Consider the following 25,324-nt stretch of genomic DNA (forward strand, 5'->3'; position numbering starts at 1 on the left):
GACTCAGAAAAGGTAAAGTTTTCTTGGTCGAATACTTGTGAGGGGAGTTTTGAGAAGTTGAAAGATAAGCTAACTTTATTTTTGGTCTTGACATTGCCTGAGGGCAATGAGGGATTTATGGTTTATTATGATGTATATAGGATGGGACTTGGTTGTGTCTTTATATAGTATGGAAAGGTGATTGCCTATACTTCTAGGCAGTTAAAGGTGCATAAGGTGAATTATCCTACTCATGATTTTGATCTGTTGGCGGTGGTTTTTACTTTGAAAATCTGGCATCATTATCTGTATGGAGTGCACGTAGACATCTTTTTTGATCATAAGAGTCTATGGTATGTGTTCATTTAGAAGGAGTTAAATCTCAAGAAAAGGAGATGGTTGGAGCTTCTCAAGGACTATGACATAAGTCTTCACTATCACCCAGGTAAGGCTAACATGGTTGCTGATGCTCTTAGCAGGTTATCCATGGGGTGTTTGGCTCATGTGGAGAAAGGAAAGCGAGAACCGGTGAAGGATATTCACCGCTTGACAAATCTTGAAGTTCATTTTAGACTTAGAAGATGGTGTCGTGATGGTATAGGAAGTGGTTTAGTTATCTCTTGGTGTAGATATTTAGGAGAGGCAAGTGCCAGATCCTATCTAGATGAAAATTAAGAGTAATATGGGTATGAAGAAGGTAATGATGTTTGCGATTAGTGGCGACGGTACTTTGCGATACTAAGGGAGGTTGTGCATTCCTGATGTCAACAGTTTGCGGCAAAGGATCTTGGATGAGCCGCATGAATCATGCTACGTTGTACATCCCGGCTCGACAAAGATGTATCATGATCTCAAGGAGATGTATTGGTGGAATTGTATAAAAAGGAACGTGGCTGATTTTATGGCCAAGTGCTTGGTGTGTCAACAAGTTTAAGTTGAGCACATGAGACCTAGTGGGTTGAATCAAGATATTAATTTTCCCAAATAAAAATGGGAGATAATTAATATGGATTTCATTACCGATTTTCCTCGGTCTTAGAATTAATATAATTCAATTTAGGGCATCGTGGATAGGATAACAAAGTCTGCTTACTTCTTGCCAGTAAGGATTGCCTTTTGGATGGAGGATTATGCAAAATTATATCTTTAATAGATTGTAAGAATGCATGATGTACCTATTTTGATTATCTTTAATTATGGTACGCACTTAGCATCTTATTTCTGGCAGTCTTTTCAGAATGGATTGGGTACTAAGGTGAGTTTGAGTACTTCTTTTCATCCTCAGATGGATGGGCAAGAAAAAACAACCATTTAGACATTAGAGCATATGATTTGGGCATATGTGGTTGATTATGGTAGCAATTGGGTTGAGCATCTACCTTTGGTAGAGTTTGCTTACAATAATAACTATCATTCTAGTATTAGTATGGCCCCTTTTGAGGCATTGTATGGTAGGAGGTGTAGATCTCCTATTGGTTGGTTTGATCTGGGTGAGGCAGATATGTTTGGTCTAGATTTGGTCTATCAGGCTATGGAAAAGGTGAAGGTGATTCGGGATAATCTTAAGGCTGCCTAAAGCCGCCAAAAGTCCTATGTAGATGTAAGGCACAGAGACTTGGAGTTTGAGGTTGGGGATAAGGTGTTCCTTAAGGTATCTCCCAAAAAGAGAGTAATGCGATTTGGCAAAAAGGGGAAGCTCAGTCCCCAGTATATTTGTCCTTATGTGGTTTTGTGGAGTATTGGAAATATTTCTTATGAATTGGAGTTGCCTTTTAGTGTAAACTCCATTCATCCGGTATTTCATGTCTCCATGTTGAGGAAGTGTCTTGGTGATCCTTCTTCGATTGTTCCTTGGAGGGGTTGGGTATCTCAGACTCTCTGTCTTATAAAGAGGTTTCGGTTGAGATCTTAGATAGACAGGTTTATCGGTTGTGAACCAAGGATGTGGATTCTCTTAAGGTTCTGTGGTGGAACCATAAGGTGGAAGAAGCTACATGGGAAGCAGAGGAGGACATGAAGTCCAAGTATCCATATCTGTTTTCTGCTCTTGGTATTCGTGCAGAAGGTACGTGTCTTCAACACATATTTATTTTTTGAGTTTGTTAAATGAATGATTAACATCTTTGCCTCTTTGTTTTCAAACTTTGTTAAAGATTGGAACTATATTTGATAATACAAATGACTCATGCGTGTGGTTAACCTTACCTTGTCCGTCATTTGGGGATGAATGTTCCTAGTGGGGAAGACTGAAACACCCTAATTTCTAGACCTTAGAAAATTTTTTGGAATTCTGTTCTCTGGTCCCAATACAACTCATGGGTATGAGCCATATTTTGAGGTACAAATGGTATGGTCCATACGTATGTTGACCAGTGTTGGTTGGTGGGATGGATTTTGGTCACTGGAATTGGTACAACTTGAATGGTATGAGTCGTATGGCTGGATACAAATCATTTAGTTTGGTTTTTTCTTAGTTTAAACTTAGACTTGGTAACTTAAGTTGAATCTGAGTATGGGTAGATCATAATGAGCCCTAAGCCAGGGTACGACTCATACTCAGGACTTATATGGTGGTCAGTATTCAAACCTCCTGGATTCTATCTTGCCAGGGGTATGGTTTATGGATACTAGTCATACAATTGGATACTACTTGAGTTGGATGAGTCATATCTTGGACAGTGTTGGGTCCAAGGAAGAGGCCAAGGGTAAAGTGGTGGATACCACTCGTACAGGAAGGATACGACTCGAAAGGGTCAGTCATATCTCTGTGACAGGATTTTTGTAAAACTTAAGTGGGGGTATTCTGGACATTTATCTACTTATCCTAATAAGGGCCCACGACTTATATTGAACTTGGGAGCTTATTTTCCCTATTATTATATTCTTTAACACATGGAAAACACTCTTAAATCCTCTCTAGAGTTCTTGGGCAAAGAAAGCTAGGGTTTCATCTTAAGGAGTAAATTGGGGCTTGTCTTGGTAATTTTCCTCCATCACCATCTTAGTTTAAGGCATGTTCTCTTCCCTCGTTATTAGTTCCAACTAAAGACATGGTTTTATACAATGTTTTTATGATTTGAATGTTGTATAATTTTGGATTTTCAAATATGATTTTTGATTTTTGGTTATAAATGCTTAATTATGGTTTTCCCATGTTTTAGTTATGCTTTTATATGCATTAATAGCGGTTTTGGACAATTGGTTGTATGAGAATGATTCTTTGGTAATGGACTTTGGTTTGGGCAATACTATGGCCTAAATGTGTTTGATAGAATGCCTATAACAATATTTTCACTATAATATTTTTTTTTTAATGGAACTTATGCATGGTTTAAACTTGGTAATTGAACCCTAAATGATATGAATTATTTAAATGGTTTTCAATTGATTGGAAAGGCTTTGGTGGCCATGGTTTTGGTTAAATAGAAATCGTATGGGGAACATGGGAATCCCCTAAGTTTTGTCTAATGATAATGCTTTCAAGTTATTATTGGTATGACGATATCACTACTAATAGCCTTGGTTAATAATAATGGAATAATGGGTTGGATAGAAAATGGTTTTAATTGGTCTTAAAGGAGGGAGGTGTAGCAAAGTTTTGGAATATGGAGGTCACAGGGTGATCTAAACTTTAAACTCATATTTCCTGATGTGAGGTTTAGTCCTAGTGAACATGTACATGATGTCACACTATATATTTGGGGGATGTACTAGTCATCTTATGTTTTCTTCCCTGGTCATGAAGCTTCACGCACTGAGGACATTTTAGCAGGGGGAGCTGAACCCATATAGCCGTTTAGGATGGCAAAACTACACAGCCCAGGTAAAGGTTTTAATGGTATACTAAACCCGATTCCCTTTCCCGGCATGGTTATATATATATATATATATATATATATATATATATATATGGTTGTGTGTATATGGATGGTTTTTACTTGGTTATGAATGACATTATTTTGTCCTTATCTTGAGTTCAAGCTAGCATCACCCACTAACCTATTTTCTGGCATTGTATCCCCATGCGATGCAATAATCGGCCATTCCACTCCTTCTTCTTAGCGAATTCAGACTTTGGGGTCAGTATTTGGTTTGAAGTGGTGAGGTTCCATTATTCCAGAAGGCTCTATTTCATGGATGTTATTTTATACTTTGACTTATTTATGGATATTGGTTTTGGCTCTGGGTTGGGGAATGTCTCAATTGGATTTTGGTATTCTTTTAGTTAGAAGCTTTATTGGTACTGCTATGGGTTTGTATGGGCGAGATCGGTATTGGTGTCGGCCTTAATATTTGCATTGGTATTGGGGCTGACATTATTGGACATAGTTTCTCACTGTTCCATCATATTTCTTTTTGGGATCAATCATATTATATTTTGGATCTTATTTGGTTATAGCCCTTGGTTTGGTATTGCTTTGGCTTGGTGGTTTGGTTGGTATAGTTTGGTGGACGGGATGACTTGTTAGGGCTGGTCTAGGAATAGACCTATCCCATTGTCAGTCCTTGTCCAATCATGCTATCTTGTAATATGTTTGGAGTTCAGCCAACTCAGGCAGGTGGATAAAGATTGGGATGGGTAATGAGAGTGGTCTTCGGTTCGGGTTAGACCTGGGACGCCCATTATGATAAGGCCCCCAGGTCAGGTTGTGTCATAAACCCTATCTTAAAAGGTAGTACTCACATTTAGTTACCTCAAGAAGAGGTTACCAATACTGAGTTTTGGTATTCTATTAATCTGTTTACCCAAATAGTGAAAACTTTGTCATGCTAGTCGTCCTTTTAGTATGGGGAGGAATAAGGTAATATTGGTAAATAGGCAAGGTAAGGGGTCTCTATTTCCTGGACAAAAGAGAAGGCCAATGGTATAGTGGTAAATGGTCCAAAAGGAAGAGTTGGGTGAGCCCTAACTCCTATTCTATGTCTTATGTTCCTACTTGAATTTATTAGGAGGCAACTATTTTCAGATTGGTACATCCTTGTAGGGCACAAAGTGCCCAGTCTCGGGCCACTGGGGGCTAATTTGTATAATTCTATCCTCTTTATAGATTTTATGGTTGATCACACCATGGATGTTGTGAGAAAGAAAGGAATTGGTGTTTTAGTTGTGGTCAAGTGGGTCATACGCAACGAGAGTATCCTATAAGAGTGTCGCTTAGAAAAATAGGATATTAGTTGCTACTTCTCTAGCTCTTACACCGAGTGGTGCAACTTTTAGTTCTGGTACTGGTCGAAATCATCTTAATATTCTTACTATTCCTCGGGAGTCCCAAGCATCTTCCAATGGCAATATTGGTGTGTTAAAAACTCTTTTTTTTATGGTATATGTGTGGTTTACTTTGTTTGGGTTTCCCCCTCTTTTGTGACCCCATTTATGGTTGTGTATTTTGGTCTCAAGGTTACTTGAGACTCTTTTCTTCTTTTTTTCTACCTCGGTAGGTGACTCTGCGATTTCCAAAAGAGTCTATAAGGGATGTGTGGTATCTACTGGTGATAAAGGGGTCTTGGTGAAATTATTTAACTTAGATGTGGTGGATTTTGATGTGATTCAAAAATAAATTAATTGTACTCGTGCTATGTGTCATCGAGCTGGAGAATTCGTAAAAAGACTGTCTTTAGGCTTTATGTTGAGTCGATTATGGGTTGTAAGGATGGTTTCGTTCCTTAGTTACTAAGGAAAGAGTTGTATCATATCTTAGAACTCAGAGGTTGGTTTTAAAAGGGACATCTTTATTATTTGGTTCGGGTTAAAGATTCTACCTTGGAAGGTCATTCTTTGTATTCAGTTTCGGTGGTGAATGAATTTCCTGGGGTCCTTAATAATGACCCTCATGGTGTCTTTCTAATGGGAAGGTTGGTTTGGGGTTGGTCTTGTTTCAGACATTTGTCCAAATTTCTATTCCTTCTTTATAGAATAGTTTCGGTGGAGTTAAATGATCTTAAGGAGAAATTAAGGGATCTCTTAAATGAAGGTTTCATCAGTCCTAATATTTCTCTATGGAGTGTTTTTACTCTTTCATGCATAAAAGGAGTTGCTTTCCCTGGAAATGGATAGGTTGTTGGTGGGTGACTAAGGAATTAGGAGTATCCTCCTTGTGCGGTGGACCTTATATGTATATTCTATTTTATTTGGGGTATTTTGATAGTATTGAATGGTGGTTGGTAGATCCTAGGCTTGAACCTAGATGTTTGATCTTAGTAAAGGGAGCTTGTTAGCTCAGGGATAACAATGCGGGAGTTGCGGCAATAAATTTGCAGGTTGGATGAGGTTGATGACTTGAGGAATGCAATAGTGGTAAAGTTGTGACTAGTAGATCAAACATTCAGGATGAACAAATGGATCGGGGTTTAAGTCATTAGATGGGATAGATAATGGAACTTGCTCGTATCTTTGTCCCTATACTTGTACTTCATTGTTAGCATGAAATTGATTATTAAATTCATGATTATAAATATGGGTTTTGTCATAATAGAGGGCTTTGACATGATTATTCATTTAATTGATTTTCCATGAATTATGATGCATTCTTCACGCTTATTTATGTTTATAATTGTGGTATGCATGGGAATGTTAAATTGATTTCGGGGTACTATAGGTTCCCCAATTACTTGATTTTGGTCTTGGAAATTATATGCCCTCAAACTATTTATGAAATTGCCATTGAATATAATTTTTTCATATGGTTTGACTATTCTTAAATCTTTGCATTGCATAAATAATTAAAGGAACATGAAGTGGTTTTGGTTGGATTCAAATGATTTTGAAAAGGCCTTGGTTGCTATGTTTTGATTTTGAATGGTTTAGGTTTAATTGGAAACCTTGGGGTCAATTTGGTCTCATGGTTTTTGCATGACTATGTTGGGCTCTAGTTAGCATTGGGGTGAATAGGGTTTTGGGTATAAGAGAACCAATCGTCCCTGGCGTACGTCTTCGGTGACACCCATTAGAGCAGAGTTTTTTGCTTGTAGGTGAAATGGGATAAAGGTTGGTAGTTAATATAGGATTCTCTTTTAGTGGTGGACTTCTAGGGAAGGTCGGGTTGCATATGCTAGTGATTCTCTTCTATCTTGGTACTCTACTAGTGTTGTACGCATTCTTATAGCACAGATGCCTAAGATTCGTATTTCACAGTAGCCTTGCTCCATAAATATGAGTTTTGACTTTATATTGCATTACTCATGGTATGTGTGGTTGTGTTTCTTTCGGTGTCCTGTCGAAGGACTCCTTTTATGGTCTGGTTTGGTCGGGATGTTTCTTCATTTATAGTCTAGGTGGTGACTATAAAGTACTTTGTGCCTATGGTGCTATGTCTTGTTTCATGGGTCTTTGTCTTGCCTTGGGTGGCATGGATAATTCTTGTAATTTGGTCCCTTAAATGACTCTTCTTCTTGTGCTAGGGTGGTAGTGGCTTGGAGGGCATGATGATGTTTTGAATTAAAAAATACAAAAGTCCCTAAGTGGGGGAGAGTCTAGGGTGACTACCAGAGTTACGATTTCAAAAGGTAAGGTAAGTTTGATGTCATGAGAAATGGTTAGGAAAGAATAAGTGGTGGAAGCCTTTGTGAAATAGTAAATGGTGCTTGATCATTGGAAGGATAGATCATACCACGGGCATATAAGCGGTTGGATTGAATGTTGTGGTTGGTAGGTATACCAATAGTTGTGTTGGGTACTTGAGAGATATTATAAGGCATGGTTTTATGAATTGTTTTCATGACACAGTAGTTGTATGGTTTTATAGGTTGGGGGGTTTTGGTTATAATGGTTTGATATTATTTGTCCATGTTCTTTACTCATGGTCTCCATAATATAATAGTGATGGAGGCGAAGTAGTGTTACAGGATAAATGTACGGAGTAGGGCCTGGTGGCCAAAGTTAACTCCTTTTAGCTTTGGATAGGCTTGAACATGGAATTGGTGGTGTATGGTTAGACTCAAACTTTCGTAATGATGTGTCTCAGTAAATTCTAGATAGAATTGGACTTGCTCTTTAGCATGAGTCCATTCATCCGATAATCTATGTGTTGTCTGGAGGTAAGGTATGGATAGTCCTTGGTTGGTTGGTTCCTTTGGGTGGTAGTGGTATCTCGAATTCCTTGTTCTTTAAAGGGGTCCCAATGAGGATTCTTGAATCGGTAAGTTCGCCGATTGCGAATAGGAGGTGTGACTTTGGTAAAGATTCCATGGTGAAACCAAAAGTCCGAGAAAGCCATTTGGGATGCAGAAAAGGACATGGAATCCAAGTATCAATATTGGTTCTTTGTTTCAGAAACTCATGCATAAGGGGTGTGTTTTTCAACACATCTTTATTCTCTAACTTAGAGGTTGGAATGGAGGTGTCGGGGTGTAAATCGTGTTTGGGTTTTATGGTGATCTTTTCATCTCAGTTTATGTCCTTGTCTTCTATTTTGGTTGGGAAAAAGTTTGATACATTTTAACGTGATCACCTCGTGCTTGATCGTGCCCTTTCCCAGTCATTTGAGGATGAATAATTCTAGTATGGGAGACAAGAACACCCTAGGAATAGGACCCTTGCAAAATTTCCTTGCTTTTAGACTTTTTTATTTGGTACGACTTAAGTGTACCATTCGTACCCTTGGATATAAGTTAGGGGTTGTCTTGAGGGTTAATTTGTACACTAGGCAGTATGTTTGATCTATGTTCTGGCCAAGATACAAATCATCATGGTACGAGTCTTATAGAAAGATACGAGGGGGTGTAAGGGTATGTCGTATTAAGGCTAAGTCATATGGTGCTTGAATGATTTTCCTTGTGAAAACGTCCAAGATACGATAGGTGGGTACGGAATGGTGCATCACTTGTAACCTATGGTACAAGTTAGGTTGGTGAGTTGTATAGGAATCAGTGTGTAGGGTCTGGGAAAGGTCTTGGGTACGAGTTGGGGTACCACTCGTATGCTAAGGTACAAATGGCATGGGTGAGTCGTACCTTACATCATGGCTTGTTTTAATTTAAGTCAAGGGTAGTCCGGAAATTTCCTACTTCAAGAACCTTATGTCCTTACATTATATAACCCGTGGTGGCCTTCTATAACACTTGTTAAAGGATTAAAACACTTTAAATACTCTCTCAAACTCGCTCGTGAAGATTGGAGGCTAGGGTTTCTTTATGTGTTCTTCGAAGGGCTCATAGGTCATGATTTCTTCCATGAATCTTTATGTATAAGGCATGTACTCCTTCTCTTATTGTAAGTTCCAACTAAAGGCATGTGTATTATGTTTTAAACATTGATTCATGAATCATAAATGGTGGATTTTGAAATAATTGTTGAAGGTCATGATGCATATGGTTTGGTATTGGTTTAAACTATGTTTTTACATGTTTTTGGTATTTTTTTGCACATGTGGATGTTTGTTGGTTATGGTATAACAAATGGGTCTTGAGTAACCCTAATTATGGTGGCTTATACTTTGGTTTTGGTCTTGGTAAAGGTGTGCCCTAAACGTGTTTGATAAAATTCCTAAAAAAATATTTTCACTCTATTGTTGAACTTCATTGGAACTCTTGCATGGTATGGTTTGGTAATGGAACCCTAAATGGATTTGAATGGTTTTGCATGGTTTAAATGATATAAATGCTTTAAATGTTTGGCATGGTCCAAAATGGTTTGGAATGGTTTAAAGGGTAAAATCTCGATGGTCATAATTGGTCTATTTAATACCTTGCGGGGTACGTGGGAGTCCCCCAAGTGAATGCTTTAATGAAATTTGTCTGAATAACGGTTATGGATTAATTGGTAATACTTGTGGGGTACACGGGAATCCACCAAATAGTTTAATATGGTAAGTTGAAGGGTGGGTATATGGGAATCCCTTAATCCATATATGGATGGTTATGGACAATACTTGGATGTTATAGTCGGTATGACGATACCACTACTAATGGCCTTGGTTAAAAAATGGATAATGGTTTGGTTGGTTGGTAATGGTTTTTAATTGGATAAAAATGGTAGGGTGTATATCAAAGCCGTGGAAGGTGGAGGTCCTGGGGGGATCGAAACTGGAAACTCATATTTTCCGATGTGAGGTTAAGTCCTAGTAACCTGTGCATGATGTCACACTTTATATTTTGGGGTATGTACTAGTCATCCTAGGTTTTCTTCACTGGTCGTGCGGCTTCACGCACTGGGGACATTTCAGCAGGGGGAGCTGTACCCATATAGGCAGTGGGTGGTTTAGGACGGCAGAGCTACACATCCTAGTTTAAGGTTTTAAAGGCATGCTAAACTCGATTCTCTTTCTCGGCATGCATATATATATATATATATGTATGTTTTATATGCATTATGGATGGTTTTACTTGGTTTTATAAATGACATTATTTTATCCTTATCCTAAGTTCATGCTAGCGTTCACCCGCTAACCAGTCCTCAGGTGGCTGTATCCTCACGTGATGCAGAAACCGACCATTCTACTCCTCCCGCTTAGTGATTGGATTAGGGATCAGCTATGGATTGAAATGGTGATCTTTCATAGTTTGGAAGGCATTTATTTCTTGTCATGGATTAGTTTATGTACTTTTGTCTTTCTTAGACTCGCTTTATGACTATGTCGGGGGCATGTCAGAACTAGGTACTCTTTGGTTTGGTCTAGAAGCTTTATATGGACAACTATGGACTTGGCTATGGTATGGATCCTTTCTATTATATATACATACATATGTTGGATTATTATCTTGGTTTTGGTTTAATGGTTTGGTTTGGCTATTGGTTGGATTTTGGGTGGTTGGACTTGGTTGGGTTGGTCTCATATGTAGGCTTATCCCAAAGTCACCACATGGTTAAATATGCTATTTTGTTATATGTGCGAAATTCAGCTGACTCAAGGTATGTGTTTGGTGGTTGGGTTGGGTAACGGGGGCGGTTCCCGGTCCTGGTTAGACTTGGGATTGCTCATTACGACAAGGCCCTAGTTTAGGTCGTGTCAATAATCAATCACACAAGACGCAACATATCTTCCAATGTTTGGATAGTCCTCTTGGCTTGTCCATCCGCCTGCTAGTGGAAAACGGTACTAAGGCACACCTTAGTTCCCAAACCTTTCTGGAAAAACTTCCAAAAATGAGATGAAAACAGAGTACCACGATCTGATATGATAGATATCGGAGCACCGTACAACTTCACAATCTCTGCAAGATACAACTTAGCATAATCCTCCGCCAAATAACTAGTCCTTACCGGCAAGAAATTAGTGGACTTGGTCATTCTATCCACAATGACCCAAATAGAATCACATTGATTCTGAGACCGGGGAAGACCCGTGATGAAATCCATATTAATCACTTCCCACTTCCATTCAAGCAACTCCATCTCTTGATACAAACCACCGGGTCTCAAGTGTTCAACTTTCACTTATTGGCACACAATACACCTATCACATAGTTAGCCACATCTCGCTTTATATTTTTCCACCATTGAAACTCCCTAAGATAAATATACACTTTTGTAGAACCGGGATGAACAACATATCGAGACCTATGATCCACGACCATAATCCTTTCCATCATTCCATCAACATCGGGAAAACGTAGCCTACCTTGGTACCTCAAGATACCATCACCACCAATCGCAAAATTGACAATCTTTTGTCGACACACATTACTCTTAATGTTCTTTGAGTCAGGATCCAACATTTTGCTTTTCCTTATCTCGACCATAAGACAAGATTGTGACACTGTATGTACAAACACTTCACCATCCTCATAGTCCATCAGATAGACTCCAAGATTAACTAAACAATGGATGTCTTTCACTAAATCCTACTTATCCGCATCAACATGAGTTAAACTCCCCATGGATAACCTTCTAAGAGCATCAACAACAATGTTAGCTTTACCTGGATGGTACTGGAGACTCATATAATAGTCCTTTAGTAACTCAAGCCACCTCCTTTGTCTGAGATTCAACTCCTTCAGAGTATATACATACTGAAGGCTCTTATGATCAGAAAATATGTCCACATGAACCCCATCGAGATAGTGACTCTAGATCTTCCATGAAAATACCACCGCTATCAATTCCAAGCTATGAGTAGGGTAGTTCTTCTCATGAACCTTCAATTGCCTAGGAGCATAGGCCACCACCCTACCATACTGCATCAACACAGTACCAAACCCAATACAAGAAATATCACAATACACTACAAAACTATTATTACCCTCGAGCAAGGTCAAAACTGAAGTCGAAGTCAATTTATCCTTCAACATTTCAAAACTACCTTCACATGCAATGACCACACAAACTTGACCTTTTTCTGGGTCCACTCAGTCAATGGGGTAGCTATCATTGAAAAAATCCCTACAAATATGCTATAGTAACTGGCTAGACCAAAGAATCTTTGAATATCGGTTGGAGTCGCAGGTCTAGGCCACTTCTTAACCACCGCAACCTTTTGTGGATCTACCATGATCCCTTTACTAGAGATAACATGTCCAAGGAAAGTCAAAGAATTCAATCAAAACTCATACTTTGAGAACTTGGTATACAAACGATGATCCTTTAATATTTGCAACACGACACGAAGGTGATCAACATGATCCACCTCACTCTTAGAATAAACCAAGATGTCATCAATAAAGGCAATGACAGATAAATCTAAGAACGGATGGAAGACCCTATTTATCAAATCCATGAATGCCACTGGGGCATTGGTAAACCCAAAAGACATGACTAGGAACTCGTAGTGACCATAACAGGTCCTGAAGGCAGTCTTAGGGATATACACTTCCCTAATCTTAAGCTGATGATAACCCGACCTAAAATCAATCTTAGAGAAACACTTTACACCTTGAAGTTGGTCAAAAAAATCATCGATCCTAGGAAGAGTGTACTTATTCTTTATGGTCACCTTTTTTAACTGACAATAATCAATGCATATTCAAAAGGAACCATCTTTATTGTGCACGACCGAAATGGGAGCACCCCAATAAGACACACTAGGATGGATAAAACCTTTATCTAAAAGATCTTTCAATTGTTACTTAAGCTCCTTCAACTCATCCAGATCCATTCTATAAGGAGGGATAGAAATAGGACGAGTGTTCATAACAAGATCAATCCCAAAGTCAATTCCCTATCGGGAGAAATACCAGGAAGGTTATCAAGAAAGACCTCGGCAAACTCATTAACCACAGAAACCAATTCTAGAGAAGGACCTTCTGAGTTAGAATCTTTAACTCGGACCACATGATACAAACACCCCTTAGAAATCAACTTTTGGGCTCTAATATATGAGATGAACCTTCTCTTAGGAACTAAAGAACCTCTTTCCCATACAATGACTGGGTCATTAGGGAATTTAAGCGTGACCCTACGGGTACAACGAACTAAGAAAGCATAGTATGAATGGAAGCAATCCATCCCCAGGATAACATTAAATTCGACCATGTCTAACTCTATCAAGTCTACTAGAGTTTCTTTACTATCAACAACTACCACACACTCCCTATAGACTATTTCAACAACCAGAAAGTCTCCCACCAGGGTAGAAACTAAAAAAGGAACTGACAAACACTCAGGACCAAAACCAGAATGTACAACCACAAATGGGGTCACATGAAAAAAAATGGACCCGGATCAATCATACACATCATAGGAGAAAAGTCTCAACATACCCATAATAATATGTAGAGATGCCTCGAACTCCTGGCTAGTAGCAAATGCATATAGATAATTTTTGCCAGTGCCGGTACCAAAAGCAGAAGTAGCACCTTTTGGTGCAGGAGAAAATGAAGAACTAATAGGGACCTTGTTAGCCATGGAAGCCATCCTAGTAGGACAATTATGCTGCATATGACCACTCTGACCACTAGAAAAACACCTGTCTTTCCCCTCCGCACAGAACCCATGGTGCAACCTTTCATAAAATCTACATAAAGGGAGAGATGGAACCAACTGAGCCCTATTAGCCTAAGATTGGGAACCCTGTGCCCGAAATCCACCATCAGACTAAGATCGATGATCACCCATTAGCTTTGACTAAGAAGCATTAGCCGAGGAAAAAGAACCCAAACTCCCAACCTTTTTTCTTGGCCACTTACCACCAAATCGTTGGCCCCCGCTTTTTTTTTTGAAAAATTGAGACCTCTTTATTTTCCTCTCATCCATCTTAACTTGTTTCTTTTTATCTTTCTCCACTTGTTGTATATACATGACCAATAGACATATATCTATGTCTTTGATTAACAAGGTTACCTTGCTCTCAAGGACCAACTTACGAGATAATCTCAAAGTAAATTACGCATTCTAGCCCTCATGCTAGAAACTATCTCAGGAGCATACCTAGACAACTGATGGAATTTCAATGCATACTCATTAAAATTATGTTTCCTTGCTTCAAATTCACAAACTCTTTCGCTTTTGCTCTCCTCAACTCTTGAGGAAAAAAGTGGTCTAAGAAGGCACTAGAGAAATCCTCCAACACAGCAACACTAGCATCCCCACCCTTTGATGGTTTCCACTCTTCGTACCATTGGTACGCCATATCTTTCAATTAGTAGGAATCAAACTCAACACCTTCAATCTATGAAGTATGCATGATCCAGAAGATCTTTTCCATTTCAATAAAACCTTAAGGATCCTTCTCAACCTCGGTACTGGTGAACATATGAGGTTGCAACCTCATGAACTGGCCAATCGTCGTGGCCTAAAAAAATAAAGCGATAGGAGTACCATGCTCAAGCTGAGAAGCTACTAACTGAGTCAATAGAGTGATAGAGTGATGAAACTCAACATTTATAGTATCTCCTTAAGGTGACTGAGGAGGAGGACTAGAGGGAATAGGTGGAAATCTTGGACTATCAGGTACCAGACCCCTAGATTGAGTATGGACTCCATAAATAGAGCGAGTCCTATCAATATCATCCCCAGTTCGGACGAAAGGGTTTGCAGGAACTTCAGATCTTCTAGGAGGCATGATCTGAAAGACGAGCAAATGAAAATCATAAGAATCCAAGGCCTTAATCCCTATAGCTCGAAATAAGACATCAAGAAAGTTAAATATTCCTAAATGCCTTATAGCCTCTCTCTTATAAGTGTGTTGCACAGCATACTCATAAAAAAGACTCTACTTGATATGGCTTTATGGACACCCAACTAACTATGAACCTAGGCTCTGATACCAACTTGACACGACCTAAAACTGGGCCTTGTCGTATGGGCATCTCAAGCCTAAAAAGGGCCAGAGATTGACCTATTAACCCAACCTAACCATCACATCAATCCACAAGCATCGGATAAACTTCAAATATATAATCAAGATAGCGAGAACAAGTCTAATGATCATAACTTAAGAAAGCCTAGCCATTCATTAATATTTACATTCAACATCCAATCTACCCAAGTCCATAGTCATCCATAAGGCCTCTACAAATATGAAGTTAATAATATGTTGGGACAAGCCCCTGATAATAGCCAAACCAAGTCCAAAATAAATCTACGACATATGATAAGGAGACTATTGTAGACACATATTTTTTTCCTTCCCAAAAGACAAATTTTATCCATTTTTACCCTAGCTTATCATACACGCTCACCCATTTAATAATTTCCCCATAAAAAGACAAAAAATTACTAACCTAATAAAAATACCCCCTCTAATCCTAAACACTCCTAAACACCCTACCCACATACCCCCTACCCCTCATATTTTTCACTATTCAACAGAACACATACCTATAAAGAATACACATGTGCACATACTCCTCCATTTTTAGATCTCCTCCACACACATAGAGAACAAAACACATACAGATACACAATTAGCACACTTAGGCAAAATAGGAAAATAAAGGGAAAATAATGAACAGAGAGAGATAAAGTAAACAGAGTAGGAGATAATTGAGAGAATACTAGAGAAAGAGGGAAACATAGTAAAAAAGAGTAAAAATCAACAAGAATAGAGAAAAAGAGGGAAAAATCAAGAGAGAGAAATGGGAGACGGTAAGTCAGTGAGGAAAGGCAAGAAAGAGTGAGGAAACTGGCAAGAGAGAGTCTTTCCATTGAAATCCTCATTGGAATCTCTAACAGAAAATGCCGCCAGTTGCAACTTTGTTACAGTTATGGCAAAACTATAGCCAAAAAAGTCCAAATCACCAGTGGATAAACCCCTAATCAACCAAATTCACCAAAACCCAACCCCCTATTTCTAGTTACTCAGTGAAACCCACCAAAAAATAAACGAAATAGTAGTGAGGTACGAAATCAGTGTTAGAATTAACACTATTCCAGATCTAAAATAGATTGTGGAGCATGATTTTATTCAAAATTGGGTTAGTCGATGTTAGTATTCATAGAGATTCATTTTTATCATGTAATTTGACATAATAAAGCTTCAATTGAGGTCTATCTGTCCTACTTAATTCTCTATTTTATTCTGAATTCTAATTATTATTGTGGGTGTGAATGACTGGTGTGCTTAGCATGTTTTACTCTGTGGTGTGTATATTGTTGGTGCTTGATTAGGATTTTGAAAAATGGATAGGAGAAAGATTGAATTGGTAGTCGAATAATTAGTTAATTATTTTTAAAGTAGAATTCGAGAATGGATTGACCTTAATAAAAGAAATTTGTATTAATTTTTATTCATTAGAGATATTGAACGTGATAGAATCATAATAGGTCGAAATGAGTAGGCAAACGGTAGGTCGGGTAGGCAAACCTTAGGGATTGTGGATTGTTGAATGTTTGAATATGTTGAATGACCTTTATTTTATCACATCTAAATTCCTTATACTCATTTGTTTAGGGAATACCTCGAGGAAAATTGTATTTATTATCGGAGAATGCCTCGCGATACTTTGTATTCAAAAGACCAATGTGATTAATGCCTGAGGCATCAGGTAAAACATAGTGTAGGATAGTTAGAATAGTTTAGGTTTTAATTTCAGATTTTTTTATTTCAATTTATAATAAATTGGATTGGACACTATTTTGGAGTTTTGACTGTTTGATTATTTGTTGTTTTTTTTGTTGTATGTTATGTTTGGTTTATGCATTTCACAGTGTTATACTAGCCGATATACTCCATAAAGCGACCGTGTTCAAACCACGAGACTGAGGGGTGCCTAATGCCTTTCTCTTGGTCAACATAATTCCTTAACTATAATCTCTGTTCATAGACCGGTTTGTAAAGAGTCAAAAATTATTTTGGAAAAGGATTCTCAAAGGTGACTTGGTACACTAGATTTATGCCAAGTGGCGACTCTGAGTTTTGATTATTAAAAGTCTTTTTCAGAATAAATTATATTTTTGTCACTTAGTAATAAAACCCTTTTAAATCTTAAAATTATCTTTTGATTTTAAAAAGGGCATGATAGCTCTGACGGCTCTGCTGGGGACTTTTAGAATTCAAACTTTCTTTTGAGTTGGATCAGTTTAGTGTGACACTATAGGTGTATAGATGCCTTATTTGTGTTATCATTTTATCATTATTGAGTGCCTACGTGCTACGTGTTTACAGTTTTTCTCTTGTGTGTTACCACTTTATATCTGTTATGATTTGCATAATTCGAGTCATTTCTTTCACGATAAGTCCCGTAGTACACACCTGTACATGACCTTTAGTTGAGTCACCCTTATTTTAATAGGGGGAGCCGTCGGATGGTATGGAGTGGGTGGAAAGCTATCACATCCACCATCGATCATATGCTCCCCTGAACAACCTTGTTAGTGGCCCCCATCCTAGGTCAACCTCTAGTTCATGCTTTTCTGCATTATATCAAGACCTAGCGGGACTCACTTAGTCCTTTGTAAGAGACTCACCCCTAAAGAATCACTATATGCTAATTGTTGCATCTTTATGGGTAACAAGGTCATTTGATAGACTGATTTGAAGAAAACATGTGCTAGAATTAACGAAAAGTGTGTAGGCAAGGAAAGGTTGAAAAAAGTGGAAAAAAGAAAAAGTGAGTCCAAAAGAGAGTTTCGTAGATTTTAGAGTTCTTTATCATTTTTGTTTTTCACAATCCAAAAATTCAAAAAGATTTTTACCTTTTGCACTCATTTTCTCAAAAAATAAAAACATCAAAAAGACTTTTCTTTTGTTCTCCTTAGCAAGCATTCATAATTTAAAATTTCAAAAAAAAGATTTTTTTTCAATAGGAGCTTTTTATAAAAAGAAAATTCAAGAAAGATGGTAGAGGCTTTGTACATTTCATATAATGAAAAAAATACAAAAAATAGATTTTTCTTTCATAGTTGTTGGCATCATTTTTATGTGAAGTGTCAAGTTAGAAACTCAAAAAATATTTTATTAATATTTTCTTCGTTTGTTTGTGGTCATATCTCTTAAGTCAGGGTTCAGTTGGTTATTTAATCTTTAATTGTCCAATCTAGATGAACTATGCATACCTGATTCTTCTCTTTCGGGAGTGAGATACATAGACAACCTTTATAGGATTCAGTGATCTTATTTAAAAAATTCAAAAAAGATTTTCTTCACTCTTCATTTAGAGTAGGTGTTTCATATATTCCTTGAAAAGAAGAATCCAAAAAGACTTTTTTACTTTTTATTTAGAGTGGGTGTTTCATATATGCATTAAAAGAAGAATACAAAAAGATTTTCCTTAATAGTCTTAGATTTATTTGGGATGAAATTCAGATTGACTTTTTGTCAGCATATTTTGAAAATAATGATAAATTAAAAGAAAAAAAAAGACTTTCTCTTCATTTAAGATTAGTTGTATGCATGTGTTGATTCATCTAAAAAATAAAAAAGATTTTTTCTTTGATATATTAGGCTTCATCCAAAAAGATTGTGTAAATATCTTTTGAAAAAAGAAGAAGAATTAATTTGGTAATAGATTAGTTAAGTCATGCATTTCTCCATATGAAAAATACAGAAATATTTTTTCTTGGTAATCACAGGTTTCATTTTTGCATAGGGGATTTAAACCTAAAAAATCAAAAAAAGATTTTCGTTAATTCTTTTGATACTTTGTTATTTTCTTTTCTTTTAAAGATTCAAGAAAAGAAAAAAGAGTTTGACTGGCCATTTTGCGATCAAACTTCACGAACTACGAAAAATTGATTCTCCTTTCTCAAGAGTGAGATACATAGGCGCCCTTTGTGGGTTCGGTGATCTTTTCAAAAGGAATAAAAGAAAGAGTTTGAGAAAGTGTTGAACTCTAATACATTTGTTATCTCTTGTTCAGCTAGTTTAAGACGGTTGGTTTGTGGCATCGTGGTATGTCCTCCATATTACACCAAGTCCAGGGAAGAGTGTCATGTTCTGCAATGATATAAAGAGTGATATCATGGATCAAACAAGGAGTTAGGAAAATGAAAGTTTAAAGCAAGAGATTGTGAGACCAAGGCAACAAATGATGCAAATGTATCGATCTTGGGCCTGTAGGCTACGTCGTCCTCCATTTCCCATTATTGACCCTACAAATACCTTGAGTTTTCCATCACAATTGCAAAGTCAGTTTCCTACTGTTGTTTATGTACCACAAGATGCCTTAGAATTCATTCCAAGCCAAAAGTATCCCAATGCTTCTATCACTCATTCTCTAGATCTCCAGTGCAAATCTACCACATTGATAGCACCACTTATCATCTGTGCTTTTACTGATCAACCCTCATTGAGGCTCCCACCATGGCTTTTCGTCCAATGATTATGCTTTCTCAATCGGCTAGTGAGTCAATGTTTAATACTCTTAATGATCACTATTATACTCATGAACCCACATCTGTGTTAATTAGACCACCAAAATTTCTTACCAAGAAGCCTGACATGACAGAAGAGCAAGAGAGAATTGGTTGGAAAAATGAAGAGTGCGGAAAATGCTATGAAAAGTTCCCTAGAACTTACAGGTCATAAAGATGTTTCATACAAAGATTGTGGCATGTATTTAAGTGTCAACCTTCCTCCATGCTTTGGGATATTGAAATTTGAGGAGCATGATGGGCATGAGGCTGTCGTGAAACATTTGGACTTTGTTGTAATCATTTAAGGAAAACTGAAGGGAAGAAGAAGAAAAATGTACTTATTGTCATTATATAAGCAAAGAAGAGGTCGAGAGGTCCAACTTAGTAATATTATCTCAATCTCGAGCTTACACATAAAATCCATATGCTCACCTACAGTAAGGTTGCTCTTTGTAAAAATCCAAGATATTCTATTCCACTTTCTCAGTATCCTTTGAATAAAGCACAACTGTATGCTCATCCATCTTCTTATCCACAATGTCATGCACTGGTCGCTCCATATCATCCTCGACCCCCACATATTTACCAAGGAACTTCCAAGTCCAAGTTTCAACTGAGGTCGAAGTTTGCAACAAAGAGAAAGTCAAAGAATAATTTTACACCAATTAGGGAATCGTATGCCAGTTTATTCTAAAGATTGATAAAGTTAGGCATGCTCACTCCTCTCCTTGGGTACACTCCTGACACATAGTTAAGAAATTTTAATCCTAATGTGCGATGCGCATATCATTCTTATGTTCAGAGTCACAATATTTAAGATTGTCGTGCTTTGATAAGAGAAATAAAAAAGATGATTCAAGATAAATTGATTATGTTGCAGAGCATTGATAGTGGTGAAAGCTCTAGTCATGTTGAGGTGAAAACTAGTGGCTAAGATGTCAGGTTCAATAATTGAGAAGTCACTTCTATCCTTATTAGGAAGGGGTCTGGTAGTTTGTTTTGTTTTGTTTTCTATTCTATTATCCAAATGTAACGTCCCAAATCTGGTATCCAAAATGCTACGCAGTGCTCATGACCCCGAAGGACCACAAGCTAACCCATGACTAATATCTGTACCTGTATACTACATAAAATACTTTATAATGTGAAAACATGAGCTGAAAGGCCATAAGGTTCAAAACTGAGACATAGTATTTGATAAAAATATAACATCAGGCAGGGGTATGAAATACCCAAAACAATTGAAATAAGCTATCTGAACATACTGTAGTCCGGAAAGCCTCTAAAACATGATTTTCTGAATAAGGAGTTGATGGGACATGTCCCCAACTCACTCCAACTAATAAACTAATTATTGAGATAATAAAATGATGATTATGTCCTCAAAAGGTAAGGACTCACTTCTAACTCTGATAGCGGAGACTAGAATTTACTAATGCTCTGGAGCTCGTGTCTCTGAACCTATGGTCTAAAACACTATAGTGCAAATATGCCAGCACTTTGAATGTACTGGTATGTATGTGAGGTAGGATGAATGTATGGGGTTCATATGCATAAACAATAATAATAGCTGACTGACTATCATGAGCGTGAGAATACATGCATGAGATATAATAACTGATACTGATATCATGATAACATGATTACTGAATCTGAATACTATAACATGACATACTGATAACTGATATAACTGATAACATGAGTGATTATATCTGATAGTCCTAAGTCTAATGGAACTAGCTGAGTTTCATACTGTATCTGACAATCCTAAAATCTGAAAAACTATCTGAGTTCTATTACCGAGACTGATTGAGTGTGTCTGTCAGTCCTGATTCTGTAACATGAAATTGTGGGAAGTAGTTATCTAACTGACATGCCCTTAATATGCCATTATGGCTGAGTTAGGGTCTAATCTGTAACCCTAATTGGAAGGGTGTCAATACCGCACCACTGGAAAGGACATGCTGTGGGTGACCCTTATCGATAGTGTTTCCAAAAGAAAATGGTGGGGTCCTTATCTGACAGTGCTTATCCACCTCATCAACCCTCATCAAACAGTGTTGATGTCTTAACCTATACTAGCTACATAGTTTTGGAATGTAAGGATGACTTCTAAGAATCATACCCTCATCTGATAGTGTGTGTTCCCATCTTTGGGTTCACTCGGTGCTAATTCCTACTCCCATCTAAATAGACTCTGAACATGATTAACTGAACTAAACATGGGATGAATAACTAAATTCCATTGACTGATTGAATACTATTGATATCTGACAACTGACTGAGTTCATGAGATCATGGAGATTTCATGAGTCATAAGACTGTCTGAAGTCTAAGGATTCATAGCTTGACTGAAGGTATCATGAAAACATGACATGAATCTAGGCACACAACTAATGTTTTAGGTACGAGTACCCCCAGGACTCGATGGAAGGAAACTGACCAAGCATAACTTACTTGATTATATAACTAATATCATAATCCATAATACATTTATAGAAGCATTTCATCAAAACATGTGATAGGCATAACTTGTACATACATGGGGATTTCATGGTTTCATGCTAGTTAGGCACTTTTCTTTCATCTAGGCATTTAATCAAACATATTGTAGGCATGGTACATGTAAACGTCATTGTACAATAATTAAACATCATGGTTTAATTCTAATTTCATCATTCAAGGGTTTAGTCAGAGGTTTGCATGAATCTATATCTATAATAATTTAATCCACATAGAATTTATCACCCAATATGGAGTAAAATTTAATTTTTCAGTATCCACATGAACAAGAGCAGCCCAATCATGAAATTCATAAGAAAATCCATAAACTTAAATTTAGAAAAGGGATTCTTGGGCTTCATGGACAAAAGGAGTCCATGAATGAACACTATGCATACCTTGGTTCGTAAATACACGAAGATTGACGAAGGAAATTCTTGATTCTAAATCTTCTATGAAAAACCCTAGGTTATTCTTGAGAGGTTTTTTAGAGAAGAGAGTGTATTTTGGGTGAAAAGTAGCTGAATCACGTGTTAAAGAGATTAAATAGGGGTGGGAAATTGACCCTTTTAACCTTGGATGTGTCTTGTAATTTTAGTTAAAATTTCCCGAATTGAACCCCTGGTGCAACGCAGTACTATCGCTCCGTATCACTGGAATTTAAAAATTGGGAAACTGAGGGATAGCGTAACGTGGAGCCATCGCATTTCCCCTTCTTTTGTGACCTGGAACTTTGGCGCGATGTGGTGAAAATCACGCTGAGACACTGGAAAATGACAATTGCCATTTTAGCTTGTGGTGCAGCGCGTCACTGACCAATATGGCACTGTTTTATGATGGGAACTTGAAATAGTCATAACTTCTTACCTGGTTATCGGATTTAGGCAAATTTTATATCAATGAAAAGCTTATTGATACCACGTGTACAAAAGTGGATTCATCTTTCAAAGAAAGCTCCTAACATTTTTGAGATAATTTCAAGCTAAGAAAAGGTACGGGGTATTACACCAAATTATTTCAAGGTGTCAGTTCGGGATCTATCTTATTTTGTCCCTTTGTCATTTATGTCCAAACCCTTCTACCTTTCATTTATGCTAAATGGAGTGTCCCTTTACTATTTGAGTTTAATATGTGTTATTTGTTTGTTTTCTTTACACAGTACATGTTATGTTGGTTCTAATGATATAAAATGCTGGCAAAATTTTCAGCTAGATCTTAAAATCCAATTTAAGCATTAACTTTGAATTAGAATGTTTTATTTAGAAAAAGAGCATCCAATAAAATAGGTAGAGTGTAAGACATTTGGTGACCAAGTTTAAGCCTTTTTTAAAAATTAAAACAATTATCTTGAGAATCACAAGAATAATTTGATCATCAATTGAAAGGCATATCTCAATTAGGTCAAGTAGTAGATATACGATCCTATATCAAAAGAAACAAAAAAATAATCAACTCCACAAAACATGAGTCATTAAATATGAGTGATGTATAATAAATGTGGAGTTGTATGCTGGGCAAAGTGCAGAAGAAGTAGTGACACATAAGCTGTTGAAGTAAGTGCTATAAAAAATATCACAAATGATCTTTATCTTTCACTTTCATATTTCATGATATGTACTTGCATTTTCAAAGATTGATATGATGAAGGTATTTTATTCTGCTATCCAAACATCGTGTCATCATTTGTTCACCATGTTTGAGCTTTAGTTCTATTTTCTTTCATACCCCTCTTTTGGAATCAAGATAGAGTCAACAAAGTTTAAAAGAAAGGTGTAAAGCAGAAGATTAGAGTTAGAAAAGTTTCACAAAAAAAGTAGAAGAAGAGAATAAAATATGTCAAAAAGAAAAAAAGAGATGAGTGTCAAGGAAAAATAGAGTTAAAAAAGGTCCCAAAGAAAGAAAGAGTCAACAAAAGAAAATAAAATCAGAATTAAGCTAACTAGTTGTCAAAACTACATTTGACCTGATTCTTCTCTTTCGAGTGTGAGATACATAGGCAGCCCTACTCTGGGTTTGGTCCAACCAAATAAATAATTTAGAATTTCTCAGTCAAAAGAAACTGAGGCATGAGTTAATCTTCGTTGTTGGAGTCGATTCCAAAAGTTGTAAGTCCTGCCCCACTTTAAATGTTGTTTGGGCCTCATGCCATACTTTGTTTTCTAACCTTATCCAAAAGCAAAGTTAAAACCAAAGAAAGACTTTTAGATCAATCTTTAAGAATGATAAGTCTAAGCATGCAATGCATATGATGATGCATTATGGGAACTACTTATTTTCCTCATCATGAGAAATTAGAAGAGAATAAAAATGAGAGAGTCTTATTGGTGAAAACCCTCACAGGCACCATAAGACAATGGCAAGTTGAGAGAAATAAACTGAGAGAGACTTATTGGTGAAAACCCTCACGGATACCATAAAGTGATGGTGAGTTGAGAGAAATGAAAATAAGAGAGTCCCATTGGTGAAAATCCTCACAGGCACTCAGATTGAGAGAAATGAAAATAAAAGAGTGTCATTACCTTTGGGCAATGGTGAACTGAGGGAAAGAAAATGAGAGAGGCTTATCAGTAAAAACCCTTCAAGGCGTCACTAACCATATGAGGTCTGTGAGTGGTATTGACTTAAGAAAGAAAGTCAGTTTCTAGGTCATCAACTCAACAATAATTGGTGGAATGTTTGGAGGAAAGATCAGGCAGCTTAATATAAAATGCATGTCATAATCATTAGAGTTGACTGTCATTTTTAGATAAGTTTTTATTTTCTCTCTTTAAAATAGGGACATTCATTGTCTTTTATTTCTTCTCTATATCTCTATTTTTGTTTTCTTGAGTCAGTTATCCAAATAGAAAATCATTATCATTTTTCTCGTGTCTTAGAGTCAAGTCCATGTCAAAACAATTGAGAAAGGATCTCAAAACTTGATACCAAATTTTTCAATTGTACAAAGCAAGAAAAAAGACCAACACATGAAAGAAACTTAATTGTAAGCCAAAACAAGGTATACAGAAAGTTTTGTCAACAGACAAATTTTGAGATTCATGAAAATACCAAGGTTTAAGGGGTTTATCTGAGAAACATAGCAAAGCAGAGATATTGTGTTTGTTTCAGAGTCACTCTTAAAAATTTGAGTTTGGATCAATGGTGCAGCAATAAAATGATATGCCAATTGTTGGAAGC

This window comes from Capsicum annuum, chromosome 3 (genome assembly GCF_002878395.1).
Source record: "Capsicum annuum cultivar UCD-10X-F1 chromosome 3, UCD10Xv1.1, whole genome shotgun sequence".
NCBI lineage: Eukaryota > Viridiplantae > Streptophyta > Magnoliopsida > Solanales > Solanaceae > Capsicum > Capsicum annuum.